Source organism: Melospiza melodia (assembly GCF_035770615.1).
Source record: "Melospiza melodia melodia isolate bMelMel2 chromosome 7 unlocalized genomic scaffold, bMelMel2.pri SUPER_7_unloc_1, whole genome shotgun sequence".
In the NCBI taxonomy this organism is placed as follows: domain Eukaryota; kingdom Metazoa; phylum Chordata; class Aves; order Passeriformes; family Passerellidae; genus Melospiza; species Melospiza melodia.
The window spans coordinates 7,644,524-7,657,779 of NW_026948497.1; the positions used below are offsets into that span (position 1 = coordinate 7,644,524).

At 49.9% G+C, this 13,256-nt stretch overlaps 1 pseudogene; it reads right to left on the reverse strand.

Annotated features, from left to right (window-relative positions):
* LOC134432881 (zinc finger protein 208-like) overlaps positions 1-11,342 on the reverse strand; it is a 1,008,692-nt pseudogene extending 997,350 nt beyond the window's left edge.
* Positions 11,343-13,256: the final 1,914 nt, after the last annotated feature.

A 13,256-nucleotide genomic window follows, 5' to 3' on the forward strand; every position in this document is an offset into this window, starting at 1 on the left:
GTTAAGGTGTTCTGGATGTTAATGTGCCCTGGGACACTGAATTCCTGCACTCAAGAGCTGAAGGCTGAACAAGCCTCTGGAGCAGGAAAATTCAGCAGCAGCCGCCAAGGTGCTGAGGATGTCAGCAGCCCCCACTGAGGCCATCCCTGCCCAGAGACCGTGGGGGAATGGGCAGACAAGGAGAGCGTCCCTGGGCCTGGGGCAGCACAACTCAGAGGCAGCAGCGGCTCCAGCTGGGAAATGGAGTGTGGAATGTGGCTGGGAAAGCCCTGCCTGGGCTGGGCCAAGCAGGACACACAAGCCCTGCCCCCTAAACGCCAAACAATTCTCTCAAGGAGACATTTGAAAAGAATTAGAATTGCTTGTGTACTGTGAGTTGGACTCCCTAGAGATGTACAAACTGGAGATTCTCAGGATCTCAAAACAACAAAACAGCCTTTACTGGCAACTTTGGAAAATCAGAGAAACATTGGCAAAATGTTTTTTATGACACTGTAGTGCTTTTCGTTTGTTAATTATAGATCTTTCTAATCTTGAGATTTCCTAATTAATGTACTGATGAATATGTTGGGTTTTAGTGCTGGTTAATTATTTATGTATTTATCTTGTTGTGAGATAGGATTACAAGAAAGGTATAGTAGGCTTAAAATTTTAAAAGGGTGTAAATAAAAATTTATTAAAAGTAAAATTAAATAAAAGGTAATAAGAATTAAAATAAATTTTTAGAATACTTTTTTTTTCTTTACATATTTTTCATTTTACTGAAAATGTAAAGAAACTAAACTAGAAATTGCTAGTCAGTTCACTATTTCTAGAATGAATTTTTTTAGTTTACTGTGGGGAGAAGTTTTTCTTGTTAAGGTTATGGAGATTTTTTTACAAGAGGAAAAAATAGGTTGTTTTTTGTTCTTAGTTTTGTCATGGATAACAGTTGTGTGGGGATCTTTGTTATTGTGGTATTGTTTTTATTGCTACAAGCTTTTTTACAGCTTGTTGATGGGTCATGTCAACTTAAGGGGTATTGTTTTAAAGATGAGCTGTTTAAAGGTAAAAGTTTTTATTGTTTTCTTTTAAAATTATTTTTATCTCTGACAATAGAGATCTTCTCTTGGGGATACTGGATTACTTTTTCTCCCCCCTGTTTAAACTTTTTGTAAAATTACAGTTATTTTAACATTTATTTATTTACCATGCAGGTTTTTCTTTGATTAATTTGAAATATTTTGATTATTTGAATTTTTTTATAGTTTCATGTGTTATTAAGAAAAAGAGTTTTTTCTTTATAGTTTATAAGAAAATTTTAGTTTTAAGATAAAGGTATTTTTTCTTCTTTTTTGGGGGAGGGATTTAACTTTTTACTGACTTTTATGGTTTTATGGTTTTTTGTTTCGGTTTGTATTTTTTTTTCAGTTGAGGGAGGATTGAATGATTGAAAGGATTTACACCTAACCCGCTGATAACTTGTGGAGGGAAGTTGTGGTTGAGTTTTATTAGGATTGCTTTTATGACTGCTTTGGGGCTTTTTATTGTGTTTAATATTAGTTGTAGGGTTATTTTGCATGGGTCATAGGTTGCAGGAGTTTTTAGTTTTAATTGTCTTGGGGGAGGGGACTTGATGGTAAGATTTTAATTGCTGTGGCCAACTTTGTTCTGGTTGGGGTTTTGTAGCCTCTTTTGTTTTCCTGTTTGGGAGTTGTTGGGGTTTGGTTTGGTTAGAATGGGGCCAATGGAGGGGGGCGGTCTGGGGAGGGGGGAAGGGGCTCAGACCATGGCAGGGTTGCTTCATTTGGTTTGGTTTGGTTTGGTTTGGTTTGGTTTGGTTTGGTTTGGTTTGGTTTGGTTTGGTTTGGTTTGGTTTGTTTGGGTTTGGTTTGGTTTGGATGAGATGGGGGCTGGGGCCAGGGCCCGCTGCTTCTTTGTTGACTGGAAAAGAAAGAGGAGGTTCCTGGTTTATTTAATCTTTAACATTTGTGTTTAACAGAGGCGTGTTCAGTGTCTTTGTGGTTTAACAGATTGTCAGTTACACAAAATTTTTGTATTACTTTTTAAAATTCTTCTCATGTCAAACTACAACAGACATTCAATCAACAAAAAACACATCTCAAAGCCTTGACTTGGCCCATTTGACTTCACAAACTCTAAGCCTGTTCAATTTCATGTTATTCAATATCTGCAGAAGCAAAGAAACATATGAAGACATGGAAAGAGAGAAAGACAAAAAAGATACAGAGAAGCACACACAGAGCTACCAACTCCTGGATTCCAGCAGTGTTCAGATGGAAATTCCAACAGGAGGCAGGGTCAAGATGTGTGCTTGCCTTGTGGTCAGCCTCAAATACCCCTTGGTCTCTCTGGGCCCTTCCCCCAGGTGGGGCTTGGGGTCATTTGGTCCCTCAGGAGCTGGGCTGGGGCTGCAGAGGTGGCTGTGGAGCATTGCCTGTGCTGTGCCAGGGACTGGCAGCCACTGCTGGGCTGGGATAGAGGCTCTGGGGGGATTGGGGCTCCAGGGCAGGGGCTGGACCTGCCTTGTCATCCCCCACACATGAAAAGTTTTGATCCAACAATCTCCTCCAGTCTTTCACAACAGGAAATGTTAGAGAGGGAACCCAAATTCTGGCCATGGGCACCTGGCTCAGAAGGACAGTTCCATAGGAAGGAATGCACAGAGACCCAGTGTTTGGAAAGCAGCTGAAAGGCTCACTAGGCCAAGGCCAGCCAGACTTGTCAGGAATGGCAGATTTTGTCAGGAAGCAGTCTTTGGATCTAGGGAGTTGTGGAGGTGGAGCACCAATGTCATGCATGGACACCTGGAGAAGCAGCACAATTCTTTCCCGTAGAAAGGAAAACACGGAGCCTTCCCCAGTGTTTTGGGGAAAGATGAGAGGTGACCCTTGCAAAACCACTGCCAGAAAAACTTATCCTGGCAATATTCCAGGGAACAATCCCTGGATAAAAGGAAGTTTGGAGGTGAAATCTCAATTCAGGCCATGGGTGCCTGGAGAAGAAGGACAGTTCTTTTCCATCAGAAGGAAAGCACAGAGCCCCAGTATTTCAGCAGCAGATGAGAAGCGACCTTCAACATGCCAAGATCAGTTGGACCAGTCAGGCAGTCCATGGGAGGCAAAACCAGCCAGACCTGTTCTGTGTTCCCTTGGCTTTATGGTGCTCCATAGTGTCACAATGGTGCCTTGATTCCACAGTGTCCAGCAGTGTCACACTCGCCCCTTGGTTCCATAAGGCCCCACAGTGTCACAATGGTCCCAATGATTCCATGAGTCCCTGCAGTGTCACGATGGTCTCTGTGGTTCCCTGTCAGGACCCAGGACATCCCTCTGGCTGTCCTGAGCAGCCAAGACCCCTGTCAGGGGTCTCAGAGACCCTGGCACAGGGCCCAAAATGCCCCTGTGGTTTTGATTATGACCCGTGGAGCAAATTACCAACCTTGTATGAAGATAAGCAAGCCACAACAGTTTCAATAGAACATTAGTGAAGTTTTCACAGGGTGGAAAAGTAGATTTTTGCGTTTTTGGTATGGGGGCAAGATGGAGTGAACTAAGTGTGTCCAGCCTTTCTCCTTCTCCTTGGCCTCCATCTTCTGCTGTGGTGTTGGCACTTACAGATTGGTTTAGAGTAGAAGCTAAAGGTCTAACATAGGTGATACGTTTTGGAAATTGTAAACATTGTATCCATAGTTTTTCTATAAAGACATAACACCGCCCTGTGGGCAGGCAGAATGCCTCGTACTGTCTTTGTGAGCTGACCTCGGCAGCGCACTAGAAAATTTTTAATAGATAAGATAAAATCAACAACCTTGAGACCGAGAAATGAAGAGCCCTGACTCCTTCTTCAAGCACCGGGCTGGGAAAAGAGACTTTCGAACTTTTCTCGGGGTCACTCTGCTAAGCTAATGATCCCGACAGTTCCCCAGGCCCCACAATGACACATGATTCCTCTGTTCCAAGCAGCCTGCAATGTTACAATGGGCCTTTGGATCCTGGGGGTTTATGGTGTCACAATGGTCTCCCTTTGGCTCCACAGTGTCACAATGGACCATTGATAACAGGAGGCCACTCTGTGTCACCCTGGAGCTTTGGTTCCATGAAGCCTGCAGTGTTACAATGAACTCTTAGTTCAATGGAGTTCCACAATGTCACCATGGCCCCTCGCTTCTATGCAGCCTGCAGTGTCACAATGGTCTCCTTTGGTTGCCCAGTGTCACAATGAACCACTGAGGTCATGAGGCCTTGCAATATCACCCTGGACCTTTGGTTCCATGCAGCCCTGAAGTGTCACAAAGGCCTCTTGTTTTCACAAGGCCCCACAGTATCACAATGGTCTTCTTGGTTCAGTGAGGATCCCCAGGGTCACAATGGTCTCACTGGTTCCATGAGGCTTCAGAGTGTCACAATGCTTTCCTTATTCCATAGAGCCTCACAGTGTCCCAATGATTCTATGAATTCCCTCAGTGTCAAAAGGGACTTTGGTTCCATGAGGCTCTGCAGTGCCCAAGTAGTCTCTCCATTAAGTTCTATGAGGTCTTGCAATGTCACAAGGGACCTTTGGCTCCATGGGGTCTTGCAGTGTCACAATGGCCCCTTGGTTTGATGGGGCCTCTCAGTGTCACAATGACCCCTACATTCCATGGAGCCACACAGTGTCAGTACTGTCCCTTTGGTTCCATGAGGCTCAGCAGTGTCGCAGTGCTCTCCATGATTCCATGAGGCCCCACGGAGTCACAATGGTCCCTTGGTCTCACAGGGCCCCACAGTGTCACAATGGTCCCTTGGTTCCATCGGCCCTGCACTGCTGCATTCCCCCCTCCCCTTCTCAGGCAGCCTTGTCAGCTGAGAAATGCTCCTTGGGGCTCGGCCTTGGCCAACAGCCCCTGGGCTCAGCTCCTCTGCAGCTCATCACAAACACTGTCAGCTCCAGGCACTGCTGCTGCCCAGCCAGCTCCTGCTTTCTGTAGGAGCAGCCCTGGGAACTGTTTTTGTTCCCTCAGTGGCACAACATCCCTGTTCTCACCCTGCCAAAGAAAGCTGTTGGTGCCAAGTGCAGCCAGGATGAGCCATTTCTGGGACTGAAGCCCCTCTCTTGGGGCCCTGCAAACAGCGCTCCAAAAGGAGCCCTTGGAGCTCTCCTGGGCCAGCGACTCCCTCTGAGTGGGGCCTCTCCCAGCCGGGAACTCTCCCGTTTGCTGCACTCGGGGATCCTGAACAACAACGGAGCCTGGGCCGATCCCCCCACTCCTCCAGGCTACACCCTTCGAGTGCTGGGGAGATGACAAAGGATCCACAGTGAGCATTTCCTGCCCTCAGGGGCATTGCTCACAGGTGCCTTGCACTGACTCTGTGTTTGTGTGTTGGGAATTTACCTGCTAGAGACTGGAAAAGTACAAAGCCGTGGCTAGTTCCAAGTCCTGCACCTGTGAGATAGCGTGTCCTTGGGCCTAGCTGTAGTAGGATAACAAATAGTGAAAGAGACATGAGAAAAGAGAGATGTAACCCCTAAGGAATGAGGAAGAGTTCATGGTATAGTTTAACCAATAGATTGTTTGGCTTACAGAATATTCATAAGCTTATTATTTGCTGTATAAGTGTTTGATGCTTTCTTCAATAAACGGACCTGTGATGAACCAGCTGGTGTCCTGGTCTTCTTCCTTCGACATCTGTGTGCACACAGGAGTGCTTGTGCTGGGGAAATGTGGCAGAAATGCTGCTCTCTGAGAGGCTGGAGTGCCTTGGATAGCTGAGTCAGTCAGATATCCAGATATCAGTAAGTAATATAAGTCACGAGGTCTAAACGAAGTTAAATGCTGCCAAGAGTTGCCCTTTTTTTAAGTTGTTACATTTAATTTATTAGCTAAGTTAAGGATTGTTAAGTGTAATTCCTCTGTTAAATTTCTAACTCATAAGATTTAAGTCAGATTAAATAGTGTTAAGTGCTGTTCTTTTGCTAAATTGGGGAGTTGAAGGTACCAGTTAAAGTTAAGGTATAAGTAAAGTCCTGTTAAGTTTGACCTCTGTTAAGCTTTTGGGCCAAATTCCTTTTATCTTTGCCCTCACTGTCCTTGTGTCTCACACATACCCAGGAAGAGTTCATGCCTGATTTCTGGTTTGATTGACTGGATTTTGTTTGGTTTTGTTGTTGCTTTGTTTCCTTCGTGTGCCTGAAGTGTTCAGTCAGGAGCAGACTGACTCTTGCCAAGGAACTTTGTGCTGCTGTCCCTTAATATTAAATCCGGTTTTTGCTGCTCCCTTGCTGGGGATTTTTTCAGCGCTCTCAAGCCCTCGTTCGTACCAGGGTGAAGGAGCCATGGCCCAGGCTCTGGCCCTGGGGGACACGGGGACGCTGTCGGGGAGTCCCTGTCCCCCTGTGCCACCCCCAGGGCCCTGGTCCCCGTCCCCGTGTCAGGCTCTGGGGTCGATCTCATGGAACATCCTCTGGGGGAGGGTGCGGGGCTGGGGGCCGGGGGGACCTGGGGGGACAGGGGACCCCGCTGAGCACGAGCAGGGTTGGACTGCTCTGTGGGGAGCTGTGAGGGGGGCGAGGCAGAGTGACCTCCCCAGGGACCTCACACAGCCCCTGTGATGTCACAGTGTCCCTGTGATGTCGCACAGCCCCTCTGATATCACACAGCCTCCTGTGATGTCGCAGCCCACTCTGGGATATCACATCACACCCTTGTGATGTGTCAGAGCCAGCTCTGCGGTATCACTCTGTGATGTCATACAGCTGTGATGTGATGTCACAGAAGACTCTGTGATGTCAAAAAGTCACCAAGTGATGTCATTGTCTGTTCTGTGGTGTCACAGCCAGATCTCTGTTGTCACAAAATCCTGTCTGTAATGTCATACTGGCATTCTGTAATGTCACAGCACACACTTTGACCTTACAGGCTTCTCTAGGATGTCATCCAGCCATGCCATGATGTCAAAGCCTTCTCTGTGGTGTCACAGAATCCCCTCTATGATGCTGTAGCTGCTCAATGACCTCACACAAAGAAGTCTGTGATGTCATAGCCCAATCTGTGACCTCACACAGCCCACTCAGTGCTGTCACACAGCCCCTGGCTGACATCCCAGCTGCTCTGTGCCTCTATGACACAGCCACAGAGGTGCTGCTGTGACACAGCCCCCTCGGGGCCATCCCACAGCCCCTGCCAGTGCTGAGCCCCTGTGAGCTCTGTCTGTGCCCTGCTGCTGTCCCTGAGGTGCCCTGGCAGTGCCCCAGCCCTGCTGGGCTGTGCACAGGAGCTGCTCCTGGCCAGAGCTGTCTCTCTGCAGCGCTGCCCTTGCCAGGAGCTGCCTCTGGGCCAGGAGCCCGGCCCAGCTCAGCAGCACAGACACAGCTCAGGGACTTTAATCACCCTCTGGGGCTGTGGTGCTCTTTGCATCAGACTCAGTCCCTCAGAGTGTGCTCAAAAATTTCTGAGGAATTCCAAAAGTGATTGAAACACTGAAATTTCTCATAATATAAATAGATTCATCTGAGGGACAGGACTGAGAAAGTGTCCCCAGGTTCCAGTTAGAGCAGAACACTGGAGGCAGTGATGACAGATGGGGACAAGCAAGGGAAAGGTGTCTCTGATGCTGAGCAAAGCTGCACCTCTGTCCCTGCAGGCTGTCGGCATCTCCCGGCTGCCCCACCTGGCTGGGCCCTTCCTTTGCTGACACCTCTGCCTCCTGCCTGCCTCTGCCTGCCCACACAAAGCCTTGGCCTGCTCCAGGCTCCTGCTGGGGAAGTGCTGCACCACAGCCCTGCCCGGGCAGTGGAATTACTTTCTCCTGATGTCCAGTCTGGGCCTCCCAAGCTGCCCTTGGTGCTATTATGGCTTCTTCAAGATCATTCCCACTATGAAAAAAAAGCTCCAGTCTCTCTGAAACCACCCTTCCATCCCTCTCAGGCTGCTCCTATTCTACCCTCAGTCTGCACACCACTGAGTCCAGAGCCCTCAGCCTCTTCCAGCTGCTTTTGTCATGAGGCCTCCAAACCCCATCCTGGGAGATTTTTGTGTCTTCTCCAAGGTCTGTGAAAATGGAAAAATAGTGATCAAAGTTATTTTCTCCACAATCTTGCAATGACAGAACAAGGGCCAATATCTTTAAACTGAATCAGGGTGGATTTATATATCTTAGAAGGAGGAAATATTTTACAAGTATGAGGGTGGGTCGAAACTGCAGCTGATTTCCCAGAGAAGTGGATTCCCCATCCCAGGAATTGTCCAAGAGCAGGACTTTTTTGCAACCTGACCCACTGAAACCCTCTCATCCCTAAGGACAGAATTCCCGTTCTCTGTGTTCTCTGATGTGCTGGGTGCCCTCACAGCGCTTCTGGCCAGAATGCCTGCTGAGGGCAGCCAGGCTGCTGCAGGGGCAGTGGCCTCACAGCCATCACCATGGCAGCCCTGTCCCCTGGGCCTGGCTCTCCCCTTTCCTCTGCCCCTGCCTTGGCTCTGCTGCCATTAAGAGTTTTGTCATTAATACCTCTTCCCCAAGGTGCTGGGTCCAATGGCTTCCCAGTCAGGCTCCTGGAGCAGAAGTGGCTTTTCAGAGCCCAGCCAGGAATGAGCCCTGAGGTAGCAGCTCTGCAGTGGTGGCCACCAGGCCGGGCTGCCAAGGGAGGCTTCTGGCCATGGCCTGCAAGCAGCTGCTGCTGCCAAGGTGCCTTTGGTGCCTCAGGCTCTCCCTGGCACAGCTCCCAGCATGGCACTCTGCCCTTGTGCCCGAGCCCTTCCTTGTGCTGGGGCTGGTCTGGGGCTTTTCCTGCAGCGGGATCTGCCCTGCTCATGGCACAGGAAAGGCAGTTCCTGCTGGAGCAGGAGGCTCTGCTTGCAATGGGCTCCAACAACTCCAGCAGGGCCCTGTTGACTTCAAAACTGCTTCCTAGAGCACTTTATTCTAATATTAGTTATAGCTCCTGAACTGTGGAGTAAATGAATGTGGTTAAGTTCTTTCTTCTAATCATGATTAGAATCAATTAGAGGAATATTTATATGAATCTATCGGGTATCCCATCATTAATTCTGTGGGACAAATTGGGTTAAAGGTTCAATTCCACCTCTCCAGTCCTTTACACCTTTGACAAAGTCTGGGGCTGGGATTGGATCCAGTCACTTACAGTCTCCTCTCATTGAAGGAATTGTAGAAGTCTGGGGGCCCTGCAGGGGTTGGAGGATCCATGGTGGCTGTTCAGTGTCATTTCTCCACGTCATGATTTAGCAGGAGTTTTTCCAATAAAGAAATAAAGCTTTTGCCTGAAGCTCCCACTGTGCCCATGACAGGAACCCCTGTGAGTGTCTGGGACATCCCGGCTCTTTGGCAGCTTTGGGACTCCTGGGATGTCACTGTGGAGCCCCCGTGAGTGCCTGTGACAGATCGGTGCCTTTGCAGCACAAGGTGCCCTGGGATCTCACAATGCAATGGCATGACTGCCTCTGACCAAAGAGCTCATTACCATCCCCAGAAAGCCCTGGGAGGTCTCCATGGAGCCCCTGTCTGTGCCTGTGACATTCCAGCTCTGGAACAGCCTGGAGATTCTTGGAAAGTCCCCATGGAATCCCTCTGAGGGTCTGTGATAAATCTGATCCGTGGAAGGCAACCATCACCAGGACCCTGTTGCTATGGTCTGTTTCCAGGGCAACCATCAGCAGCCCCCTGTTGCTATGCTCAGTCCCTTGGCAGCTCCATGGAGACCCCATGCCTGGAGTGGTTGCCATGGACTCCAGCTCAGGCCTGCAGCCAGAGCCCGTTGCCATGGAAACCATTGGCAGCCCCATCCCCAGGCTCATGGGATCCCAGAACCACAGAATTGGCTGAGCTGGGAGGGACCCATCAGGATCCCCCAGTCCAACTGCTGGCCCTGCACAGGATACCCCAACAATGCCAGCCTGGGCCTGGCAGCACTGTCCAAACACTGCTGGAGCTCAGAGAGCCCTGGAGCTGGGACCCTTCCCTGGGGAGCCTGGGCAGGGCCCCAGCAGCCTCTGGGCAAAAACCTTTTCCTGACATCCAACCTGAGCCTGCCCCGACTCAGCTGCAGCCGTTCCCTCCACTCCTGTCCCTGGGCACCAGAGGGAAGAGATTCCCACAGCCCCAGCCAGGGACCCGCTCCCAAGGCTGTTGCCATGGCCACCAGGGCTGGGACCAGCTGGGATGCTCGGTTTCCACGGGCCGGGGTTCAGGAATGGGATTCCCCAATTTCCTGCTCCCGCTAAAACCACACTGCCCTCGCTGCCCTCCCACCTCTTGTGGAAAGAACAAAAGGCAAAGATCCCAGGCTGGGATAAGAACAATTTATTGGGAACACCAACGAGATAAGAAACATACAGAACAGAAACAATATTGATAACAGAAGGGATAAATAAAACTTTACAGGGAAAACTAAAACACAACTTATTGGGTCTCCCTGGCCACAATTTCCCCCTGCCTGGAAAGGGCACTCCTCTCCTCAGGGAAAGAGACATAGAGAGTTCCTTTCCTGCCCCTGGCAATAACCTGAGGTGGGAGTGAATGTAATGACAGGGCCATGGCCAGACCCTCATGTTCTTCAATCCCACATCATGTCAAGGGCAGGGGCAGGACGACAGGCAGGTGTCTTCCCAGCATGGATCACAGGGAAAATGGATCACAAGGGCTCTTCTCAATGTGGGTTCTCCTATGGGTGATGAAGATAGAGCAGTGCATGAAGCTGTTCCTGCAGCTGGGGCATTTGCAGGGCCTCCCTTACTGGTGGCTCTGTTGGTGTCTTGTCAAGTGAGAGCTCTGGGTGAAGCTCTTCCCACACTGGGGACTCTTGAAGGGCCTCTCCCCAGTGTGGATGCGCCGGTGCCTGACGAGGGTGAAGTTGTGCTTGAAGCCCTTCCCACAGTCGGGACAGCAAAATGGCCTCTCATCTGTGTGAATCCGCTCATGCAGGAGGAGATGGGAGCTGGTGTGAAACCTCTTCCCACATGTGGCGCACTGGTAGGGCCTCTCCCCAGTGTGGATGCGCTGGTGCCTGATGAGGTGGGAGCTGTGGTTGAAGCCCTTCCCACAGTCAGGACAGCAGAAGGGCCTCACCTCCGAGTGAATCTGTGGGTGCTGGAGGAGCCTGGAGCTGGTGTGAAACCTCTTCTGACACTGGGGACACCCATAGGGCCTCTCCCCAGTGTGGATGCCTTGGTGGGTCACAAGGGTGGATCTGTAGCTGAAGCCCTTCCCACATTCCCCACACTCGTAGGCCCATTCCCCGGTGTGGATCATCTGGTGGCTGACCAGGTGCTTGCTCTGTTTGAAGCTCTTCCCACACTGCAAGCACTTGAGGGGCTTCTCCCTAACACGAAGCTGCTCATGAACCACCATCTCTGAGCTCTGCCTAAAGCTCTGTCCCCCTTCCTGGCTCTGGGTGGTTCTTTCTTCCTCAGAGAATCCTGGGCTGGCTTTGGAGCCCCTCCTCCTGTGGGATCTCTGTGGCATTTCCTCCATGTTGGATTCCTCTGCACTAGAGTTGCTCAAAACGGCCTCTTTCACAAGGTTCTGATGTGGAGATTTTTCCTCCCTGGTCTCCATCCTCAGCTCCTTACCTGGGGAAGGAAGGAGAAAGAGAGGATGGGATTTGCCTCCATTCCAGAGGGAAGGGGAAGGAGATCCCCCCAGTGCATCACTGGCAGGATGGCATTGGCACCAGGGTTGTCCTGCAGCTGGGGGCCGACCTGGGCTGGAAGATGGAGCAGGAGACAGGGGGACAGGAGCACTGACTTCCTCCTCACCTGCCTGGGTGTCCCAGGGCATCTTCCTCTTCCTCGCAGCTTTCTCCTCCATCAGGTGAAGGTTTGGGAATGGGAAATTTTATTTTGGGAGGAAAACAAGGGATGAGCACATTGAGTTTTGTACTGGTTTGACGGCAAACATGAGGGAAAGTCTATGTCAGAATTACAATTTAATAAGAAAATTAGGACCAAGGCAATGATACAGAAACACTGCCTTAAACTGACAGAGTCAGGATATAACATGACACCCTGTTGGTCAGGGTGGTGGCAGCAGTCCCATTAAATGGTGGGTGCAGTCCTGTTGGAGTGATAAACGTGATTCTGTCAAAGCAGTGATCCTGTAGAAGGGTCTGGTCTTCCTCTGAAGGTCCAGTGCTGGTTATGGAGATCTTGTCCTCTGGGAATCCAGTAGGCAAGCAGCTCCTGGTCTTTCATACCTCAGCTTATATCCAGGTAGGAATGCTTGGATCCTCCCCCTGGGCAGAGCATCCCACAATGGGATGATGGAATTTTATCAGTCCTGCAGTGACACTCAATGGCCCATTCACAGAAGATATCTCCCCTGGAGGGCGTTATCAGGGCTGAGTCATGGAAGAGATAAAGAACACTGCCCCACCTGTTTATACCAGTTGATGAAGATGGGGATTGAAAACATGCATTTGGTTACATCTTACACTGCACCCTGAAACAGTGGGGTAATCCCTGCTCAGGGGGTGAACACCACCCCCCTTACCCAAACTGGCTCAGCTGTAAAACCCCCACCGTGGGATGGCAACACACACACAGGGGACAATGTCACACTTGCCCTGCTCCACTCTGTCCCTGTCACTCCCTTGCTCTCCCCTCCTTTTCCCTTTTTTCGATATCTCTCTCTACCTCACATTTACTGTTTAATAAAATCTACTTTGGATTTGGTCTCGTTAGCACCTTAATTGGGGCAGAGGCATCTCTCTACCAGTATTCTTAACCATATTGCAACAATATTTTGGCACAGTGAGTTCAGGCACTGTTCTTTGACCCCAAGTGCCTTTGACAACAGCATGGTTCCTTCCTCTGAGGAGATTGTGGTTCTTTCTGGAAGAACTCTTGGAAACTTGGACACAGTCCCTCCTTCATCCTGGGGAACTTATGGGAGAACTTATGAGGAAAATGGCTTTTTTGGATGGCCAATGAAAAAGAAAATATTTTCTTGTCCTTCCTTGAAAAGTTTGTTAAAATCACTGGAGGAAAGGGAGCAAATGATACCAGCAAGACTGACAAGGTTCATTCACTCCAAGGTGAGGAACACAAGGCTGCTGAAAGTCCCAGAAGAAGCCCAGCTCAAGTAGCTAAATTCCCAAATAACTCCAGCCAGGGGTCTCCAGGAGGATTTTTTTGGTGAGTGTTCGGAGCCAGCAGAACCCGGACTCGAGCCCTGGATATCTCCGGGCTGCCTAAGAGGAGCTTTTTCGGGGCAAGAGGAGCCGCGATCACCCCTCAGGGGGGTCCCGGGGGGTCCATGTGGGGA